The sequence below is a fragment of the Culex pipiens genome, chromosome 3 (assembly GCF_016801865.2).
Source record: "Culex pipiens pallens isolate TS chromosome 3, TS_CPP_V2, whole genome shotgun sequence".
Lineage (NCBI taxonomy): Eukaryota > Metazoa > Arthropoda > Insecta > Diptera > Culicidae > Culex > Culex pipiens.
Window position 1 is genome coordinate 112,055,429 of NC_068939.1, and position 19,310 is coordinate 112,074,738.

The 19,310-nt window shown below is 44.9% G+C and overlaps 1 protein-coding gene across 1 annotated transcript in view; it reads right to left on the reverse strand.

The window, feature by feature from the left end:
- Positions 1-19,310, reverse strand: part of LOC120425925 (acetylcholine receptor subunit alpha-like 2) — a 67,394-nt gene that overhangs the window by 16,915 nt on the left and 31,169 nt on the right. The window lies entirely within an intron of this gene.

Sequence of the window (19,310 nt, forward strand, 5' to 3'; positions counted from 1 at the left end):
TCTCAAAGAACATGATTTTTAATCGGAAAACGGAATGCATTTTCGGATTTTTTGGACAATTCCACTAGGAGAAGGTTAAATAAGTTTGTAAATAATAAATAATATGTGTTTTTGAAACACAATTAAAAAACATCTTCAAATTTATAGGCAATTTCAGTTGAACAAATTCCATGTTAAATGTGAAAACTTATGATTCGTGCTTCAAATTTAATATAAAATGCGATATAAATTGATAATTTTATAAACAAAACTAGTTTTAACAAATTTCAGGCAAAATTCCGATTTTCAACAATTTTATCTAAAATTTATATGTATTTTGCTAAAAAGCTTATTCACTTAGTTAACAAAATATAAACATTGATTTTTTTCTTACAAACTTTATAAGCTACATTAGTGATGGTACATTTAGCGTACAAATAAAGTTTGAACATCTTAAATATGATTTTAACAAGAAAAACTATGGCTATCAAAGTCACCCCGGAATTATAATTAAGAATTTTTAACGCAACTATTTTTCTAAACATTATTGAAAAAACTTTTATTCCGAAATAGTGCATGGAAATTGTGTGGCCTACCCCAGTACATGTTTTAAAAATCATAATCTTGAGAAAAACCTTACCTGTTGGAAAATATTCTAAAAACAAATTGAAATCCTATCAAAGTCACCCCGGTTTACGGTACCTTTTCAGCAAGGACATAATCAGAGTAGAAACTATGTTGTAGCAAATATTTAAATTTAAAATGACAATTTCACTGGATGTAATGCTATGCTCGCTTCCAAACAAAAAACTTAAATTAAAAATCATAAACTTACACCATATGTTTTCGCACGTCACATCATCCTCGAGGCAGTGTCTCGCAAAGAGCGACCAACTCCACCTGCCCGTTCGTGTATGCACTCAACAGCCATATGCATGAACATGGTGCTGAGGTGTTTTTTTGCGTTCTTCTGCTGGATGGTAATTTTCATAATTTCATATTTCTATGCATGGAGCTGGATAATGCAATTTACTGTGTAAATGAATTTGTACCATGGCAAATGACACCTTTGGCACAGCCAGCGAGAGCTCATTCGCGGCCGCCATCGTCGTCACCTGACGCTGGAGAGGGACAGCAGGTGTTTGGAAGGGTGCTCTGGTTTGAGTCTGGGCTGGGATGGATGTTATGAAATTCACACCCTCGTAGAAGCGTGAAAGTTCATTAAATAGCAGGGCCATATTCAGATAAATGTGGCAAAATATGTTTTCGACGGCGCGATTCGATTAAACTACGAAATTATTTCACCCAAATAAGATTTATTCTCCGCATCGGCAAATCGAATGAATCCGCCCGGATATGGTAATTTGTCATGACAAAAACAACCCATCATTCGTATGCATGGAATGTTCATTGTAACGTGGAATGGCTGTCAACCCTCGACGGCACGAAAATCCAAACTTAAATTTATTGCCGTTAACCTATCATACTTTCATGTTTCCGGTTTCCTTATCCTTCCCCGAGGTACAATTCTTAACAATGAAATCGTGAGACGCATAATTTCCCTAAAGGACCCAGCGAGCACACCCAAAAGTTATCTCCTGCCTTTTCAGCTTCTGGTTCAACTATGGGAAGAAATATGGCATCCGAGTCTCGAGAACAACGCCTGTTCGAACAGAGAAATCTATCCCTTCCATGCATATTTCACTTTCAACATTCCCGAAATGAAAAATCCTATCCTGTTCCCCGGAAAACTATGTGGCCATCTTTTGCGGGCGCTTAGTTTGTAGATTCGACCTTCTTCGAGGCGCGCCAGCTTGTCCCAATGCCCTCGAAAAAAAACTTTGCTTAAGGGTGCACAGCAACCGAAGAAGTTGTTGTCTTCTTATTCCAAATTTGTCAAACTTACGGACCCAATCCTGAAAGAATCTGATTGTCAAAATGGTCAAACTTTATTGTAAATAACTTTGAAGACTGTAATTTAGGGGATGAATAAAAAATCATATCGATAGTTCCCGTATTTTTGAAGATACTAAAATGCCTGTAACAGAAATCTGGGTGCAAAAGCGATGGTTGATGTGTACCGTTAAACTCCCGCCAAGACCGGTAGAACCTTGTTCTTCTAGTCCAGCGTGTTAAGGCAAAATAAAAGAAAGATGAAATGGAACATAAAAATTTACGACATCTAGTAAATTGAATATAAATTCTAACCATCCCCCAAACGTATATGCATGTGAGCTCACTGAAAAGTGAAAGAGATAAATTGTGGGATCATTTCAGAGGAGGAAGAACCTTGTTTTAAGAACAGTTTTCACTGCTGTGAACCGTTACACATGATGAGCTTTGCAAAGTTGTTGGGGATCTGCTTAGTAAAGAACACAATTCTGCAGAAACCTTATGTGTAAGATAATGTAAAAACTATTTGACAACATAAGGGTCATTCCACCTCAATCGTTCACAATAAAGTGCAAAACAAGCAAGAATCTCGATTTTCGTCCAAATCAGACCACCCCCTCCTTTTTGATACCACCCCAAAGTTTTGCCTTTTTTGCACTAAGGTTGTCAGTTATTCAATATTTTGGACGCGTTAGAATGATCTTTCAAATGCCTCTTCAAAATAAGGACAGAAAGGCAATAATAATGGAGCGGCCCAATATAGTTTTACCTGTTGAATGTTACTTTATTGTGGTTTATCATGACACGGTTTTGTATTCAAATAAAATGCGCATGTAGAGTATTTGCTATACGGCGTGCAACTAAATAGATCAAATCTTGTGAAATTTGTTGATGCAATTTTTAGAGCACTAACTTTTAACTTACTTCCCTCCAAGTTCTTTCAACGTTAACTCTTAATGCAACGCATTTTTTTCCATCTTAACCTCAAGAGTAGGATTTAAGTGGGATCGAAAGTACCAACATCCCACGCACTTTCGAGGGGGCAACCTATCGCTTCCTACACTCGACACACCAGTTCGATAAAGCTTCCTCATCCTGTTGGCAGAGCTGTCGTATCTTTGGCGTTGGTTTTTAATCAAATATTTTTTATCACAGTTTATGGTACAACCAGAAGCCTCAAGACGACGGACGTCGCGATGGTTCACGTTGGTGGGTGGCAAGAGTCAATACTCTTGTCATTCAGCCGGAACCCTAATCAACATTGACGTCGTTTGCTGTCGTTTATGGTGATGGTCTGTTGTACGGGGTGACATCCACCTTCAGCGGGCAGCCAGCCTCTTTGCAACCCTGGGGATGACACCGCGCCGATAGGCGAAGACATTATAGAGTATGCAGGCCCAGCAATGAGCTATGAATGGAAATATAAAGTGATACTGATTGATCTGGAGAGGGAGCAAAAGTGGGGGAGGGCAAACGAGTTGCTCACTTAAGTCAATTCAATGCCTATTCGAGGACGTTCTGCTCTCTTGGGAATCACACTCTTGATAGCCTACCAGTTTTGAGGTTATGCTTTGGTTGGAAGGGTTGAGAAAATCTCTTCACGAGCTTCGAGATGAGATAAAGTAGATTGAAAATAATTCAGGGGCAGACAGATACTAATACTTGATGCGTATCATTTCTAAGAAATTTCCCTCGTCTAACATTATTACTGGTTACAGGATTTCCCTTCCTTTGGCAGATATGTACACTAAGGATTCAAGCTCGGCTGCCGTTTCCTCGTTATCTAATGTCATTCCATAATCCATGAATCGCGTTTTCTTCCATTCTTGTTCGCCAAATGGCTCCCGCATACACTGAGAATTTGCCATCGTGTGATGGCTGTGACAACTTTCCCAGGGACAACTCATCTCTCGGAAGAGGCTTTTTGCTTCCATAGCCATAGACGCATCGTAAGCAATCGCAAGTATTTCGCTTTTCTTGTCCCGTTCCAAGCTCATCGCGACGGAAGTCTACGGATGGAAAATAATTGAATACTGAAAATAATAAAAAAATGGTTCAACAAAATAAAATAACGCAAGTACAAGCAGCGTTTCAATTCTGTGTCCTGTGAGAGGACATTATTTATGCCTGGGTTATCGGCGAATTTCATCGTCTTCGCTCGCCTCGAGAGTCGATCGGCGGAAGGGAGAGAGTATAAATTTAGGATTTCGAAGGACCGGAAGTGCCTGGGCGCCAGCGTCGTTTCCGCAAAGTGTTCTTGAATTAACGAGCTTCTTTCAGGCCTGCTGCCAGAATAAGGGTGACCTTTGTTGTTGTTGTTGCTGCTGTTAAGCCCGTGTCATTGCTGGGGCCGGGGTCACAATTCGGCGTTAATTTAGCGGAATAATTGGAATGATCATCTACCACTAGAATTTATTGCATTCCGGGGTTTGGATTTGCGGGCAAGGTTGGACTCAATTATTCTTCATTGCAGGGCAGGGTGCTCGTAACGACGGAATGAAATCGTTTGCTTCCCCGTTTATTTCGAAAATCATTGTCATTAGCTGGAGAACTTCTTCAATAGATTAGCTTGGTTGCATTAAGCTTCCAATTAATTAGAGCTTTGTCAAAAATAAATGATAAAACAAAAGTTTTCAAAATCTTGCCTGATGCCTCTTAAATTTGTTTAAATTCATGCGTTAATTTTAACAAATTGAAAAAGAAATCTAATGTATTTTTAAGTATCTCAAATGTTAACTTGATTTCCAAAAACATGATCATGATCTCTTCGATTATAATAATTTTGCAGTTTGGCTTTGAACGTAATGTTTAATATAATGGATGCATAACAATTTTAATTACATTTTTGCCTTCTTTACTTTTGACGAAGAACTTCGTCTTAGGGCTCTATACAGGGTAGCAATCCAAAATTTCGCGAAGCGAAATGAAACGCTTTGGTTTCACCTCCCCTCTCGGCAAATTTCCCCTCTTCTTAGCGCACGCTGGTTGGTTGAACAAACGTTTCCCAATCAGTCAATCGAGAGACGTGAGATTGATGTATCTAAAATCACCCCCACTCTACCTCATAATTTTCGGATCGTCGACGGGCAACAAGCGAATAAGGAGGTATAGGAGAATGGGTGCAAAAAGGCGGGGCATACGTCCCCGACCTAAATCAACAAAAAGCGGCTCGGTCAGTCCCTAAAATTCAGGGCTGTGGAGTCGGAGTCGGAGTCGGAGCCGGAGTCGGTGAAGTCGGGTCTTTTTGGGGACCTGGAGTCGGAGTCGGAGTCGGAGTCGTCAAAACTCGAATAGCTGGAGTCGGAGTCGGAGTCGGAGTCAGCTAAATTTTATGAGCTGGAGTCGGAGTCGGAGCTGGAGTCGAACATTTCTGATAAACCCGGAGTCGGAGCCGGAGTCGGAGTTATCTAAAATTTAACACAATTTTTTAAACCTTTTTATTGTTCAGTATTTTTTATAAGGCAGGTTAATTCCCAAAACTTTAATATATTTTAAATTTATTTTTTGAATCGCGTGCACTGCGTTGACATTTTTTCATTTGATTGATTTTTTGGTTGGTTCAGATGGCATTATGTTTTTGAAGCATTTTTATTTTGATTGGATAGCTCTAATTGTGTTTTTTCACTTTAATCACTAAATGATAACCTGTTAATCCTCTCTTACCCTTGTTGGTAGTGGCATAATTCATAAAATAGAAAACAATTATGGTCAAAATACAAAAAAAAATATTAAATTGATTCTTGACTGCTTCTTTTTGCTTTTATTTATGTATTTTTTCTAGAGGTGTCCAATTTCGCATAAAAAAAATATATGCCGCAAAAGCAAAATTGAGATTTTTTACGTTTTTGTTTACCATGATCAAATAAGATGAAGAATTAATTTGTACCATGAAATATTTCAAATAGGTTTTTGACAGCTTAACCAATTTGTTCAAGGACTGAAACCAGTATGACTTTTTTAAGAAAATTTATTTGTTATGAAAAACTTAATTTCTGCATGATTTTTTTTTTCATTTCAACTTAATTTGACAAACATACTCTCTCAAACTGGTAAAAAAAATGCTAGTTTTAAATTTTTTTATTATTTTATTCACTCTCCAAACGCTTTGATAGAAAATACTTCTCAACAAAAAATAGCAACGAACTTTTTTTGATTTATTGTACGATTTGCGCTTATAAAATTAAAAAAATCATACATTTTCTAGTTGCTGCATGAATTTTCAAATGCGGTCAAGCTATTAGTTGATCTAATTTTAACCATTAAAGATGTCCATTAAAGCTGTCCTTTACAATTTTGATGCAAATTATAAATCAGAACTAAGATCAGAAAATTTTCAATAAATTTAAAATTTCCCGGGAATTCCCGGGAATTCCTGGGATTTGGCTGAAAATTTCTCGTTTAATAATCACTGTTTTTTTTTAAATCGGAAAGATAAATGTTCACTATCAGCACTAAACAAAAATGATAACGTTGGGCCAATGCAATTTTTTTTCGATTTTAAATGATTTTTCTTCAGAAAAGTCGATGAAAATCGATGGGGTTATGTAAATATGTATCCATCTAATTTCTTATGAGTAAACCTAAATAAAAATAAACAAACTGTTTGCTCTACAGCATGGCCTTGACGTTCTCGATTGCGAGATTCCTACTCGAAACTAGGTGTACTTGAAAACTAGAGAACTTGAATAGTCCTATTTATTTATGTATTCATAATTCTAGGTAGTTAACTTTCAAAACATTTAAAACTTGTTGAAAACTACTTCCTGAGATAATCCGAACTGTTTGTATTACATTCGTATTTATCATTGTGCAAAACAAAAAATCAAATTGTCAATGTCACCCCGGTTTACGATATTCACGCATCTGTAAACTGAACATGTGAGTGATGCTATGAAAACAATGTTTTAGGTATTTTAAATACTGGGAAGGTTTCGGAGTCGGAGTCGGAGCCGGAGTCAACAGTTTGTTGAAAGCTGGAGTCGGAGTCGGAGTCGGAGTCGGCTAGAGTTGGTAGGCCGGAGTCGGAGTCGGAGCTGGAGTCGGTTGGAGCTGAAAGCCGGAGCTGGAGTCGGAGTCGGAGTCGGCATAACTCAGAAAGCCGGAGTCGGAGTTGGAGTCGGAGTCGTTCAAAATATGACCCGACTCCGCAGCCCTGCTAAAATTCATTCTGTTGCTGGACGTCGACGAGTCAACATCGGGAGCAGATGGCCTGGAGGTCCGGTAGCAGACGGCTTGGTGGCCCGGGAGCAGATGGCCTGGAGGCCCGGGAGCAGATGGCCTGGAGGCATAGACATGCCAGCCGGCATGAGCGGGAGGCAACCACCTGGAGTGGCCGGAGGCCCCGGGGATGTTCCGATAAGAGGACATTTGCGGAACCATAAGAGTTGGGGCAATATGGGTATCAAACTTTAGGGATTTTGATACTGGACATGAAATTTGACATTTTGGCAGTAGTGGCCACAACCTGGAGTGGCCGGAGGCCCCGGGGATGTTCCGATAAGGGGACATTTGCGGAACCATAAGAGTTGGGGCAATATGGGTATCAAACTTTAGGGATTTTGATACTGGACATGAAATTTGACATTTTGGCAGTAGTGGCCACAACCTGGAGTGGCCGGAGGCCCCGGGGATGTTCCGATTTGAGCATCAACTGGTAGAGCAACACCTGACCTGCATCGAAACTGTTCGCTCCATCTCCGCTCCAAATGACACTATAGTGGTAGTGGGTGACTACAACCAGTCTCATCTCGTTTGGAAGCCGCTTGCTGGGAACCGTTCATTCGTTGATCCTTTGTTAACCCACACGCGGGGTGCATCGGAAAGAACTACGCATGAAGTTCTGCTGGATGGTATTGCGAGTAACAACATGCACCAAAGCAATCTTGTGTGTAATCACCAAAACCGAATTCTGGATTTAGTACTCATCAACGACGGTGCGACGCACTCCGCCCCTGAAGCTGCTCTAGAATCGCTCGTTTCACTGGACAATTACCATCCTGCTCTAACCTTCGAAGTGTCGGCTGCGCTCAACAATAGTTACGAAGACACTCTCGACCCTCTTGGATTAAATTTCCGAAAAACTGATTTCGTTGGCCTACAACGGAGTTTAGGAGAAACTGATTGGTCGTCTGTTCTCACTTCCATCGACGTTGACGAAGCCGTAGCCGCCTTTGGCCAGATCCTGCGAAGTAATCTTACACGCCACACGCCCGGGTTCTTGCCTGCAAGGAAACCTGCTTGGAGTAATGAACGCCTTCGCAAGCTTAAGCAATTTCGTGCCTCTGCACTTAACCGATATTCTCAACGCCGATGTCCTGAAACCAAGAGGGTCTTCAATGCCGCAAGTTCCCGTTATAAAGCTTACAATAAACGCCGGTACGCCGAACACATTAAGAGGACGCAGGCGAATCTTCGACGCAATCCGTCGCAGTTCTGGAAGTTTGTGAAATCGAAGTACAAAGAGACTGGACTTCCTGCCGTGATGACGTTAGGAGAAACCGTGGCTACTACCAACATCGAGAAATGTGAGCTGTTTGCGAGACACTTTGCTTCAGTTTTCCGGCCGCCTGGCACTCCACCGACTTCACAACAGCATCTAGAAACAGTTCCATGCGATTTGATTGATCTTGATGTGTTTCAAATTACGGAGGACATGCTGAAAAGAGGAATACAGAAATTGAAATCGTCGAATTCTCCTGGCCCTGACGGAATCCCGCCGGTGATCTTCAAGCGTTGTTTCAACCAGATTACTGCCCCACTGCTCCGAGTTTTCAACCTCTCCATGTCGCAGTGCAAGTTTCCTGAGGAGTGGAAAAGATCCGTAATGTTTCCAGTGTTTAAGAAAGGTGCAAAACGGTCGGTCGAGAACTACAGAGGAATTACGTCGCTGTGCTCTGGTTCAAAACTTCTCGAGATCGTGGTCGGGGAAGTCATCATGTTTAACTGCCGACCGTTCATCAGTTCTGAGCAGCATGGATTTACACCTGGTCGCTCCGTCACTACTAATTTGATGGAATTTACCAATTTTTGCATTGAAAATCTGGCAGCTGGGCGTCAAGTGGATGCTGTCTACACCGACTTGAAAGCCGCATTCGATCGAATTGACCACGACATTGCCCTTCAAAAATTTGCAAAACTCGGTTTCTCTGCACGTCTTTGTCGCTGGCTTGAGTCTTATCTCAAAAATCGGATCATTCAGGTGAAAATTGGAACATCGCTGTCGATGGAGTTCTCCAACGGTTCAGGAGTGGCACAGGGTAGCAACCTCGGCCCGATTGTTTTCAACACTTTCTTCAACGACTCCAACTCTCTCTTCAACGACAACTGCAATCTCTCGTATGCTGATGACTTCAAGATCTTCCTCGCTATTGACAACTTACCTGATTGCTACAGACTGCAGTCCCGCCTAGACAAATTTGCCAACTGGTGTGCGTTGAATCGTTTGGAGCTGAGCGTCTCTAAATGCACTACGATATCGTTTCATCGCAAGACCAGCCGGGAGGTTTTTACATTTGAATACACACTGGATGGACACGCGCTCGAACGTCTGAAAGTAGTGAAAGATCTAGGAGCTCTACTAGACGAACCCTTATCTTTTCGCCCACAACAAGCAGCAGTCGTGGACAAGGCCAACAGACAGCTCGGTTTTCTGTTTAGAATGACCCGCGAATTCGACGACCCCCTCTGTTTACGCTCGTTGTACTGCGCGCTAGTCCGCTCACACCTGGAATCATCGGCAGTTATATGGGCTCCCTACCACCAGAACTGGATCGATCGTATCGAAAGGATCCAGAAAAAGTTTGTCTGGTTTGCCTGTAGGAGAATGCCATGGACGGACCCAACTAGACTACCACGTTACGAGGCACGCTGTAACCTGATTGGACTCGAGACCCTGGAAAATCGTCGGACAATATCGAAATCTATCTTCGCTGCTAAAATACTGACTGCGCAAATCGACTCCCCCAATCTGTTAAACTTACTTAATACCCAAATTTCTTCTAGGGACCTGCGAAATCGTCCAAACTTCCTCGCACGACCGCGTGTCAGGACCGAGTTCCACAACAACTCACCAGTTCGATCGATGTCGGCGGCGTTCAACGAAATGTACTTCCTGTTTGAATTTCACGAGCCCATTCCAAGATTTCGCGAAAAACTACGCATCGAGTTCCAGGAGCGTACAAGAACTTTGCTTGGTGCGCCTCGCCAGGATCCCGTCGTTGGCCGGTTACGCATAGGACGACAATGACTTGACTAATTTTTAAAATGTATTGTAATTTACCACGTATGTTGTCATGTTATCAATCTCGATGTAATTTATTTTAAAAGAAGTGAGGTTTTGTGCCTTTGTGAGAATGATTCTAATGTTTCAACTCACATCGGCTTTTGCCCTCGCCAACCAAAAACATCCATGTAGACCCCTGGTTCGATGGATTAATAATAAATAATAATAATGGGTATCAAACTTTAGGGATTTTGATACTGGACATGAAATTTGACATTTTGGCAGCAGTGGCCACTACCTGGAGTGGCCGGAGGCCCCGGGGATGTTCCGATAAGGGGACATTTGCGGAACCATAAGAGTTGGGGCAATATGGGTATCAAACTTTAGGGATTTTGATACTGGACATGAAATTTGACATTTTGGCAGTAGTGGCCACAACCTGGAGTGGCTGGAGGCCCCGGGGATGTTCCGATAAGAGGACATTTGCGGAACCATAAGAGTTGGGGCAATATGGGTATCAAACTTTAGGGATTTTGATACTGGACATGAAATTTGACATTTTGGCAGTAGTGGCCACAAGCTGGAGTGGCCGGAGGCCCCGGGGATGTTCCGATAAGGGGACATTTGCGGAACCATAAGAGTTGGGGCAATATGGGTATCAAACTTTAGGGATTTTGATACTGGACATGAAATTTGACATTTTGGCAGCAGTGGCCACTACCTGGAGTGGCCGGAGGCCCCGGGGATGTTCCGATAAGGGGACATTTGCGGAACCATAAGAGTTGGGGCAATATGGGTATCAAACTTTAGGGATTTTGATACTGGACATGAAATTTGACATTTTGGCAGTAGTGGCCACAACCTGGAGTGGCCGGAGGCCCCGGGGATGTTCCGATAAGGGGACATTTGCCGAACCATAAGAGTTGGGGCAATATGGGTATCAAACTTTAGGGATTTTGATACTGGACATGAAATTTGACATTTTGGCAGTAGTGGCCACAACCTGGAGTGGCCGGAGGCCACCGGGGATGTTCCGATAAGAGGACATTTGCGGAACCATAAGAGTTGGGGCAATATGGGTATCAAACTTTAGGGATTTTGATACTGGACATGAAATTTGACATTTTGGCAGTAGTGGCCACCACCTGGAGTGGCCGGAGGCCCCGGGGATGTTCCGATAAGAGGACATTTGCGGAACCATAAGAGTTGGGGCAATATGGGTATCAAACTTTAGGGCTTGTGATACTGGACATGAAATTTGACATTTTGGCAGTAGTGGCCACAAGCTGGAGTGGCCGGAGGCCCCGGGGATGTTCCGATAAGGGGACATTTGCGGAACCATAAGAGTTGGGGCAATATGGGTATCAAACTTTAGGGATTTTGATACTGGACATGAAATTTGACATTTTGGCAGTAGTGGCCACAACCTGGAGTGGCCGGAGGCCCCGGGGATGTTCCGATAAGAGGACATTTTCGGAACCATAAGAGTTGGGGCAATATGGGTATCAAACTTTAGGGATTTTGATACTGGACATGAAATTTGACATTTTGGCAGTAGTGGCCACAACCTGGAGTGGCCGGAGGCCCCGGGGATGTTCCGATAAGGGGACATTTGCGGAACCATAAGAGTTGGGGCAATATGGGTATCAAACTTTAGGGATTTTGATACTGGACATGAAATTTGACATTTTGGCAGTAGTGGCCACAACCTGGAGTGGCCGGAGGCCCCGGGGATGTTCCGATAAGGGGACATTTGCGGAACCATAAGAGTTGGGGCAATATGGGTATCAAACTTTAGGGATTTTGATACTGGACATGAAATTTGACATTTTGGCAGTAGTGGCCACAACCTGGAGTGGCCGGAGGCCCCGGGGATGTTCCGATAAGGGGACATTTGTGGAACCATAAGAGTTGGGGCAATATGGGTATCAAACTTTAGGGATTTTGATACTGGACATGAAATTTGACATTTTGGCAGTAGTGGCCACAACCTGGAGTGGCCGGAGGCCCCGGAGATGTTCCGATAAGAGGACATTTGCGGAACCATAAGAGTTGGGGCAATATGGGTATCAAACTTTAGGGATTTTGATACTGGACATGAAATTTGACATTTTGGCAGTAGTGGCCACAACCTGGAGTGGCTGGAGGCCCCGGGGATGTTCCGATAAGAGGACATTTGCGGAACCATAAGAGTTGGGGCAATATGGGTATCAAACTTTAGGGATTTTGATACTGGACATGAAATTTGACATTTTGGCAGTAGTGGCCACAACCTGGAGTGGCCGGAGGCCCCGGGGATGTTCCGATAAGGGGACATTTGCGGAACCATAAGAGTTGGGGCAATATGGGTATCAAACTTTAGGGATTTTGATACTGGACATGAAATTTGACATTTTGGCAGTAGTGGCCACCACCTGGAGTGGCCGGAGGCCCCGGGGATGTTCCGATAAGGGGACATTTGCGGAACCATAAGAGCTGGGGCAGTATGGGTATCAAACTCTAGGGTTTGTGTGTTGTGTCTTTAACACATGGTTCAGAATGACTCTTTGTAATAAATTTTATTGTTTGCAAAATATTACTTGAAAATTGTTCAATGCCGAAAGTTTAACAGAGAATTGATGCAATGATTTCATATCAACTGAAAGTTTTAAACGTTATCAAACGTCAAAATACCATGAGACCATCTTTGAGCAAAAATAAATAGATCTTATGAAATAACTATTTCATGATTGATTTAGTGGCTAAGAAACGCAAATATTAAAAACTATAAAAATTTAGTTTACTTTTGTGTCCGAAGTTCTTCGTCATGATGGTTATGCCTGTAGGATTACCACTGCACCTTTTTTTTAGAAACGTCGTAGACCCGAAAACGAAACGTCGTAGACCCACCTTCATGTATACATATCGACTCAGAATCACAAACTGAACAAATGTGTGTGATTTTGTAAAACCAGTTGCATTCAACTCGGTTCAGGGTCTTATTCACCGCAGTCTCGATAAGTAGTTCAAAAATCATGTACAAAAGTGTTTTTTTATCGCAAATATCCGGTTGTAAGATGATGTGCCTGAAATCGACTCAAATAACGTCATGGTTTATTCCCGGACGCTTCGAAACCCGAACACCGCATCTTGTGATATCAATCATTTGGATATAAGTTCGCATTATAAATGTCAAAACTGTGTTATTTGATGAATTCTAACATCACCTTTCATTTAAAGTTTGTTTGAACACTGTAGTTAATGCCAAAACAATTAAATAAATTAAAATTATAAGTATAAAAAAATGAAACATTTCACTGAAATATTTCATAGGCATCCGAAGTACCGGGAAAGCAAAGCAGACATGTATGGCTTTGATTTCCTTAAATTCCGATTGTTTTGATTCTAACAGCTTATTTGAGACCTAATGAATGCCATTCACTAAAATTTCAGTCCAAATTTATGCGATTCATTAGCTAAATCGAGTGTCCGAAATTCGACAAAGAAAAATATGAGCTTGATTGGACGTAACAGGAGCTGGCACTTAGCATTTGAATTTTAAATGGGATTTAACCCGTAAAACAAGATTTTTTCAAAAATGTAACTTTTTGATGCATTTTGGCCGCTGAAGCGTTTATTTTCAACATCATTGGCGTTTAGGTCAGATCCTTGCACATCACATCCTCGCGACGCCCTAGACGCCGTTTGATTTGGCTTGGGTAAATTTTTCGAAAAAATGCCATATTTTGAAGGTCTGTACCGAGCTCCAGGGTGCTCAAAATTTCAATGTTATGTATAGCACAAGATGCGCAAGGATCATTGCTCCGGCAGAAGTCTCAGCGCGTAGTCGTGTTTTTTCGTACTCTATCGAGTTGTGTTCGGCGCGTTTTTCACGGCGATTCCGAGGCGTGTGCGAGCGGACAAGCCCGTTCCGGTGGTCAGAGGAGCCACAATCTGGTCGTCGTGGACACGGCGGCGGTGCAGAGGCGGAGAAGGAACGAGTTCCCGAATCCGAGCAGCAGCAGCAGGAGGAGTGAGCAGCAGCGGCTGCGGCGGCAGCTGAGACGAGAGACGGTCGTTGGCCGGTGGAATCGGCCCCGGAGAGTCGACTGCGGTCGGCGGACCAGTTTTCGGCCAGGCCAGGTCGGAGACATCCCCGTTGTTTACGTGGCTGGCAGCAGGCAGCACAACAACAACAACAAGCGCGCGAAAACGAGCTTCCCGCGCATCCCGCTGCGGGCGGCAGCCAGTGCGGCCAGTTCGGCGGTGAGTTTGAAAGGCGAGTTTTTTGTTTGCTTTTAGTTTTTTTTTTCTCGTAGTTTTTTTTTGTTAGTCATATTTTTTTTTTTCTCTTCTTCCTTGGTTTTTTTTCTTTTTCGTGTATTCTTGATTAGCTTTTGTATTAGTTTTTCTTTCGTTTTTCATTCCAACCATGGATCCGGATGAGGACCAGGTGGAAAAAATGTCCGAGTCCGAAGACTGGGACACGGACAACGAGGGTGAAGTTGATCCTCTCCCAGGAGTGCCTTCTAACCAAACCGCGTTGGAACTCTACGGAAAGGACACCAAGGTCGTTGTGAAGGGCACTGGCGGGCGCAAGGCGAAGAAACGCAAGTCTCGACTGTCTCCGAAACCATACCCAAAACCTGATCCCACTTCCCCTCCAACACAAAAACCGGATCCAGCTCTTCCACTGAATCCAAGTCCTCTGGTCCCAACAAATCCAACTCCTATTCCAACGAACCCAACCCCTCCGATCCCGCCAAATACGAATCCAATTCCACCGGCACCAACCCCTCCGATCCCTCCAAATCCAAATCCACCAGGTGACAAGGAAAGACCAGTTCAAGCTCGCGCTCGCCAGTACGTGGGGGGCTCGCAGACGGAGTGGGTGGTCTTCTTCCGGCCCAAACAAAAACCCCTTAACTTCGTTCGGATCACAAAAGATCTGCATAACCATTATCCTGGGCTGGTACAATGTACTAAGCTGAACAAGAGCAAGCTCAGCGTGATCGTGAACTCCGCGGAGGAAGCTAACCAGATCGTGAAAGACATTCGGTTCTGTGTCGAGTACCGTGTTTGGATTCCGGCCCACAAAGTCGAAATCGACGGCGTGGTGACCGATGACAGTCTGTCGCTTGTCGACCTCTCAAGGGCGGTGGGACGCTTCAAGAACCCTAAACTTCCAGCTGTGGAGGTACTCGAGTGCCGGCAACTGGGCAACGTCACCACCGAGGGTGGCCAGAAGAAGTTCATTCCTTCTGCCTCGTTTCGGGTGACTTTTGCAGGGTCAGCTCTGCCGGACTACATTGAGCTGTACAAGCTTCGGCTTCCAGTTCGATTGTACGTTCCGCGTGTGATGAGCTGCGAAAACTGCCAGCAGTTGGGACACACCAAGACCTACTGCAGCAACAAGAGCAAGTGCTCAAAGTGCGCAGGCCCCCACAAGGACGTGGAATGCCAAAAGCAGGCTGAAAAATGCCTGCTTTGTGGCGGGGAACCGCACAAAACTCGGCAGTGCCCAAAGTACAAGGAGCGCGAGGACAAGATGAAGCGATCCTTGAAGGAACGCTCCAAGAAGTCCTTCGCGGAAATCCTTAGTCTGGCGAACCAATCCAATCGTTTCGCCCCCTTGGCAGATGATTCGGGGGACGAGGAAAACGAGGAGGAAGTCCTCTTCCGGAGAGACGAGGAAAGTGACTCTTCCGGACCAAATCCGAAGCGCAACAAGGTTTCCAAGTCCACAAAAGCCGCTGGCGGCAAGGGTAAGGAAAGTGACTCGTTGAACTTCGAGGAGGATTTTCCTTTCGGTCCGTCGGGTAAGCCCGCTCCGAAGCCGACACCGAAGCCGGCACCGATTCCTCTCAAGCCGCTGAAGCCCGTTCCCAAGCTGCCAAAGATCCCCCTAAAACCGGTTCCTCAACCGAATCCGATCACCGATGCCTTCAAAGGAGTCCTTCCTTTTTCCACAATCGTGGAATGGCTGTGCTCTTTCGTGAGTGAACCGACGCGTTTAATCATAAAGCGGTTTGAGCCTCTCGCTAGACACATCGGGAAACAGCTTGCTACCACGATGCCCCTCTTGTCGTTCATTTCCTTTGATGGGTAATACACCAAAAACGAAAAATGGCATCTCCTTCCTACAATGGAATTGTAGAAGTTTAACCCCCAAGTTAAACGATTTTCAACAATTCGCATTCGAACGGGACTGTGATGTGTTTGCGCTGAGCGAAACGTTTCTTATCGGAGATGAGACGCCAGCTTTCCGGGGGTACAACATCATCACAGAGAGCAGGGCAGGACCAAATAGAGGTGGAGGCGTACTGATTGGGGTCAGGAAATGCCACACTTTTAGAAAGGTCACGCTCCCGAAGCTAGGAGGAATCGAAGCAGTCGCAGTACAGGCCAGGATCAGAGGACTGGACATTTGCATTGTGTCCGTCTATGTTCCCCCACAGGTGTCGTTAACTCGACAAAAGTTGTGGGGTATGCTTGAGCTGTTGCAGGCACCGCGACTGGTTCTGGGTGACTTTAATCTTCACAGCACCGAGTGGGGAAGTCACAAGACAGACCCTCAAGCATATCTGATTCATGAACTGTGCGACGACTTCCAGATGACCCTCCTAAACAGGGACAAGCAAGTTACGCGGATTGCAACACCACCAACGCCAACTACGTCCGGTACGAAGGCGAGTGCCATCGACTTGTCGCTCTGTTCCAACAGTTTGGCAGTTCTCTGTGACTGGAACGTGCTTCAAGATCCTCGTGGCAGTGATCATTTGCCGATCGCTATTCTGGTTAGCCATGGCCCACAGCAATCGACAACGGTGGAGATGCCTTACGATCTGACGCGAAATATCGACTGGAAACAGTACGCGGAGGCAGTCTCCATTGGAGTTGAGTTGCGAGCTGGGTTGGCACCGCTTGAAGAATATGCGTTTCTGGCTAATACGATCTATGACAGTGCGTTACAAGCTCAGACGAAACCCGTCCCGGGACCATACATCCGAACGCGCCCTCCACTTCCCTGGTGGGACAAGGAGTGTACGGATCTCTCGGCGGCCAGGTCTGTAGCTTATGTGGACTTCTGCAAGTGTGGATCCCCAGCGAACTTCCAAAAGTACAGAGCTCTTGATCGCAGGTACAGTAATACTCTGAAGCGGAAGAAGCGAATGTACTGGCGGGAGTTCGTTGAAGGACTACCAGCAGATACGTCCATGAGCACTCTGTGGCGCGTTGCGAGGGCCATGCGTAGAGGTTCCGTTCCGAACGAGAGTGTGGAAAAATCGGACAAGTGGATATTGGATTTCGCCAAGAAGGTGTGCCCGGACTCGGTGCCGACACAACCATCATTCGACGTTGTTGATGGGAGCGATGCTAATCCTCCCTTCTCGATGGTAGAGCTCTCCATAGCACTATTGACGGGCAACAACACTGCTCCTGGTCTGGACAAGATCAAGTTCAGCTTGCTGAAGAATCTTCCGGACGTCGCCAAGCAGCGTCTGTTGAATCTGTTCAACACGTTCGTGGAGCAGAACGTAATTCCACACGAATGGCGACAGGTCCGGGTGGTTGCCATTCAAAAGCCCGGTAAGCCGGCGTCCGACCACAACTCGTATCGTCCAATCAGCTTGCTGTCGTGTCTACGCAAGTTGCTGGAGAAGATGATCCTCGACCGCCTCGAACCATGGATGGAACGAGAGCACTTGCTGTCTGACACGCAGTATGGCTTCCGGAGAGGCAAGGGAACAAGCGACTGTCTAGCCTTGCTGGCCACAGGGATCGACATAGCCCGTGGTATGAAACAGCAAATGGCTTCTGTCTTTCTAGACATCAAGGGTGCATTCGATTCAGTCTCCATCGATGTGTTGGGAGTAAAGCTGCGGCGGAGCGGTCTCAATCCGACGATGTGCAACTTCCTCATCAACCTGTTGTCAGAAAAACACATGCACTTTGTGCAAGGTGATCTGGCAATCACCCGGATAAGTTACATGGGTTTGGCACAAGGCTCACGCCTTAGCCCATCCATGTATAACTTCTACGTCAGCGACATCGATGATTGCTTGACCGGAGACTGCACCCTTATACAGTACGCAGATGACGCAGTGGTTTCAATCGCTGCCAAGAAGGAAGTCGATCTGCTAGAACCCTTGCAAGATACCCTGAACAACTTGGCCCATTGGGCAGTTGAAAAGGGTATTGAATTCTCTCCGGCGAAGACGGAACTGGTCGTTTTTACGGGGAAGCATGAACCGCCGCAGCTCAATCTTTCTCTCTCGGGAAAGACTATCGAGCAGTCGGACCACTTCATGTACATGGATACCATCTTTGATCAAAAGGGAACATGGGGGAAGCACATTAACTACCTGAAGCAAAAGTGCCTGCAACGAACTAATTTTCTGCGCAGTGTCTCTGGCAACCGGTGGGGTGCTCATCCTTCTGACCTGCTTCGACTGTACAAGACAACGATACTCTCGGTGCTGGAATATGGCAGTTTCTGCTTCCAGTCAGCTGCGAAATCACGCTTGTTGGTTCTCCAGCGGATACAGTACCGAAGTCTTCGCATTGTCTTGGGATGCATGCACTCAACTCACAACATGACCCTCGAGGTCTTGGCGGGAGTATTGCCTCTGCGAACTCGTTACTACGAACTGTCTTACCGGTTCCTGATCCGGTGTGATTACAGGAATAAACTGGTAATTGACAACTTTGAAACGTTGCTGAACCTTCACGTTGAGTCTCGGCGCATGCTTCTATACTATGACTTTATGTCATCGTGGGAGTGGAGCCCGAGCACAACGGTACAGCGCACGCCTCCGTTAACCAGCAGCACCCTGATTGGCTTCGACACGTCCATGAAAGCCGATACTCGCGGTATCCCAAACCATCTTCTGCGGGGAGTTGTACCGTCGATCTTCGCATCGAAGTACAACCATGTTCCTCCAAACAACAGATTCTTCACCGATGGCTCCAAGCTCGACGGCTGTACGGGCTTCGGTGTTTATCATGAATCTTATCAGCTGTTTTTTAAGCTGAAGGACCCGAGTTCGGTTTACGTCGCAGAGTTAGCCGCGGTTTACTGCGCACTGCGAATCATCGAGACCATGCCACCTGACCACTACTTCATCTTCACCGATAGCTTTAGCTCTGTTGAGGCTATCCGGTCTCTGAAGCCGACCAGGGAGTCTGCGTTTTTCCTCACGGAAATACGCAAGACTTTAAACAACCTGGCGGCTCA